Here is a 4,379-nt window from a genome sequence, read left to right on the forward strand (position 1 = left end):
ATGACCCGGACACAAATATTCGATTTAATGCAGATGCAATAATCGCTAACCCACCAGCGTATGGTTAGATTCCCTCTCTATATTTCCTTCGATAAGTACAGTACCGATGAATGTTTTTTCAATACAAACTCTTATGCTAGTGATAGTTGGCTTTGAACTTGAAGGATCGTTGGATCATTACTTGTATATGTGTTGTCATTTTCATGTTGATGATTTAACTACTTGTTCTGGAGAATGTTTAGGCACGCTAGTAGTTAGCCCTTTGATAAATTTATTTTATTGATTTACTAACCAAAGTTTCTTCCGGAATGATTCCATTCAGGGCATATACGGCTATCCTATTGAAATCCAAGCTCTTTTCTGAGAGGAGATCGCCGGGAAACGAGGGAGAGAAGGCCGGAGAAGACGCCGCGAGCACGCCGAGGTTGAGTGAGCGCCGCCGCGAGCATGCCGAGGTTGTTTACTTTTCATTGAATCTGGGTTTTGAATATTGCGCTTGTCCGTGTGATTCTTGGCCGTGTGAATTGTTTGGCTTTGGTGAAGTTGTGTGATTCATTTTGAGTTTGATTTGGCTGTGAATATAAAACCCATAATCTGAGAATTGTTAGTTTTGAGTTGTGATGTTGAAATTATAGGTTTAGCTTTGTTCGGACTCGTTAATATGGTCGTTAAGCGTTGCATTGTTATGAGTTGTTGTCGAAGGTGAGGCTCGGTTTTAGGTGGGCTGAACAAGGCTCGGACCAGCAGCTTTTTATTTTTATAAATAAATTAAGAATCGAAGTCACTTTTAAATCAGGTGACAACTAAATCACAGTTAACAATTACATTTTTCAAAGATTTAAAGTCACTTTATAATAGAGCGACGTCTAAAGTACTATTTTTTTCCCCAAAACTGACTATCGGGTGCGACTTTTGACTATCGGGTGCGACAAAGTCGCACCCAATGCTCTTTTACCCGCCTTTTCAATGGATTTTTATGACATTTTAGGTGCGACTTTAGGTGCGAAAAGTCGCACCTAAATGCCGCACCAGAAAGTCATGACTTTTGGGTGCGACTTTTCGCACCCAAGGCCTTTAGGTGCGAACTTTCAGGTGCGGAGAAGTCGCACCCAAAGTCGCACCCAAAGGTATCTTTGGGTGCGGAAATTGACTTTTGGGTGCGAAAAAAGTCGCACCCAAAGGTCTTTTTTGTACTAGTGATTTACTTCCATAGGGTTAGTTATAAATCTCATGTATTGAACACGAACAATCATTTCAATACTTCTTATTGGGTAACCAATCTCTTAACCCTTACAATACATATACTAGTGCAGAATAAAAGAATACACGAACAATCAATAATCTTTAACGAAAGCAATAATTAACAGATTACTCAAAACCATTCAACAACAACAGATCTAATATTGGGCAAACATTATCAACACAATACCATAAGAGGATTTTAGATTGCATACCTTTCGGCTCAGCTATAGATCCTTCGTGGTCCTAGCTTTTGGATCTACTTGCTTCTTGCGTGAAGGCCCTAGGGATCTTCAGGTTTGGCTGCTCCATGCTCCTTTGATCTTTAGATCTCCAGGATCCCGGACTCCTCTCGGATCTTTGCTCATTTGATCTTCAGATCTTCAAGCTCCCGGATTCCTTAGCGATTCCTTTCTCTTGGGATCTTTGGATCTCAAAGCCTTTGATCCACGCCTTGAATTCCTCAGTCACTCGTCGGTTCATCGATACCAAAAAATTCAATGCATGTTTTCCCTAAAAGAACTCGTAGCTAAAACTCAGCAATAACATCGTCAACATTCTTTTACTTCATTTGATAGAGAAGGATAGCCAGATCGAATAAGGAGACTCAATAGGAAACTTAACATCATAGGATTCGACATGTTTCACGACGTGGTAGAAGATATACTCATCACAATAAAAAAAAAATAGCACAAGTACCAACCTAATAGAGAAAAGAAGTAAGACATGAAGTTACGCTAGAACCATGAGAAGAGGGTTCATAGCTAGTTACAACAATGTTACTCAATGACTTTCGTAATACTCGAATCAATAGTCACAAGGAGACCCTTCTTAGTCAGTCATCATGATCATTTATGTTCAATTCTTGCATGATAGTCTTCTATCCTTCAGCATGGACATCAAAAACTCCATAATAAGAAGTTGAGGCATCCTTTTTTTTTACAACAAGATCACTAGGAGAATTAGCATTTCCCTTTGAGAGATCAATAATAGGAGTGAACAAATTAAGAATGACATCAATCATATTCTCGTTAAGGGGATTATCACACTTTGAAAAAAAAAATCTACGAGATTAGGTGATCAGAATCTTTGGTCCCCCAACAACATTAGGCTTATTCTCTAGGTTCTTTACATTCTCAACATCAAAATTAGTAACCTCACGCGGTTTCCTTGACTCATTACATGCGGACCTTCGGTAGGAGAGATTGAGGCCTTGGTCTTAAGAATGAGGCATAAGAGGATCTTGAGTAGTCAAAGGAACATCACTTTTTCCTTCGGAGGAATATGACGATGGGGTTTTTTTTGGTGATGTTAGTGATGGAAAGAGCGGAAGATTTTTCTTCTAGTCGAAGAGGAACTACCAATAGAAGAAACACCTCTAGAACTTACCATCGGCACTTCTTTGAATAGCGATTCTCTTCATCCAAACTCCATGCACAATAGTTTCTCCTACCATAAATTTCTTCTAGACATCTTTCTTCTTAGCATGCTCATTTAGCATTCACATAATTTTTGGGTTCTCTTCTTATACCCTATCATTTTCATCAACAATCGCACATGAAAACAAAAAATCGACATTAGAGACTTTTTCCGGATTAGGGTGTGTAGCAAGCTTGATTGGTGTTGTAAGGCCTTAAGCGGTTGGGCCGTGGTCTTTTTGGGGCAAATTCCAAGCAGATTCAAACGGAGAGATTGGAGCTGTTAGATAGGGGACATGCACACATTCCATTTGCCAAGAGGAACGTGTGCTAGGTACACAATTAGACAATTTGCTCTTACTAGAAGAATATCATTGGCAGATACGTACACATGTGTATCTGCTCTAAATTGGCTATTTTGCGAATTCCTAATTTTAAATAGCCACTAATTTTAAATTGGCTATTTAGCTACATCGCCCTAAAAATAAAATAAAAAGTAAAAAAAAGCAATTAGTATAAGGAAATAAAGATGTTATATATTTAGTATATTATCAAGTTCTCCAGCCGAAAAACTTAGCTACCCAAGTACATCTATCGGAAAAGTTCAGTCCCTGCGAGTTGCGACTTTCTCATCGAGAAGGCCGTGCATGTTGACGCTGGATGTTTGAAAGGTACGCCGGACATGAATGGAAATCTTTTAAAATTTAGGAACTTTTTGTGCAAAAAAAAATGGATCAATCTACCATAATACGTAAAATTCAAAGGTTGCTTGCGTGTTAAAAAAGAACGTAACTAAATAAATTAGCTCTCTTGTTTAGTGTTCTCAATATTATTGACTTCTTCCAAAAAAAAAAAAAAAAAATCAACGATTGTGTGTAGCCCGATATAGCAGCCCCGGGAGTTAATATATTAGCTACGGTGTTGAATGGTAATTACGCCTTCGAATCGGGAACTTCAACGGCATGTCTGCATGTTTCAGGAATCGCTGCTCTCATAAAATCTGCTCACAAAGATTGGACACCTTCGTACATAAGATCAGCTCTTGTGACAACGGGCGAGTCCTAATTTCCTTAATTAGCATTAATTTTTCTGCCTCACAATGCAAAGATGTTCGGATGGGTGAAATATTTTTTTTAATTTGAATCGCAGCGTATCAAGTTGGAACGGATGGTTCAAAAATCTACGCAGAAGGCCCGAACCGTAAAGTGGCGGACCCGTTTGACATCGGAGGCGGACAGGTCAACCCGGACAAAGTATTGGATCCGGGCCTCATTTACGATGTCACAACACAAGACTACGTGGACTATCTTTGCGCGGAGGGTTTCGGCGACTCATCTCTTGCTATCTTGACCCACAAGAAAAGAAGCTGTGGGGGACGAATCAAGGCTCCGTTGGACTTGAACCTTCCTTCGATATCCGTTCCGGATCTGAGGAGTGGAATCAAAGTTGGTGTGACAAGGACCGTGACAAACGTGGGAGACATGGATTCGGTGTATAAGGCGATAATAGAGGCTCCTCCGGGAATAAACGTATCGGTCGAGCCAAAAACAGAGATTCAATGCTGGCATTAAGAGCTTGTCTTACAAACTCAACTTCTTCTCTGATGAGAAGCTAAATGGGTATTACAAATTTGGTAGCATCACTTCGGAAGACGGAAAGCATTCCGTTCGTAGCCCGATTGTTGCTCGGGTTATCGCACTTGAATCTTATTCAGATGCTTAA

General features: G+C 39.8%; 1 pseudogene; it reads left to right on the plus strand.

Annotated features, from left to right (window-relative positions):
- Window positions 1-308: 308 nt before the first annotated feature.
- LOC149389754 (subtilisin-like protease SBT3.2 pseudogene) lies at window positions 309-4,379 on the plus strand (annotated as a pseudogene).

This window comes from Urtica dioica, chromosome 8 (assembly GCF_054948205.1).
Source record: "Urtica dioica subsp. dioica isolate 48M chromosome 8, U.dioica_male_clone48M_v1_H2, whole genome shotgun sequence".
Lineage (NCBI taxonomy): Eukaryota > Viridiplantae > Streptophyta > Magnoliopsida > Rosales > Urticaceae > Urtica > Urtica dioica.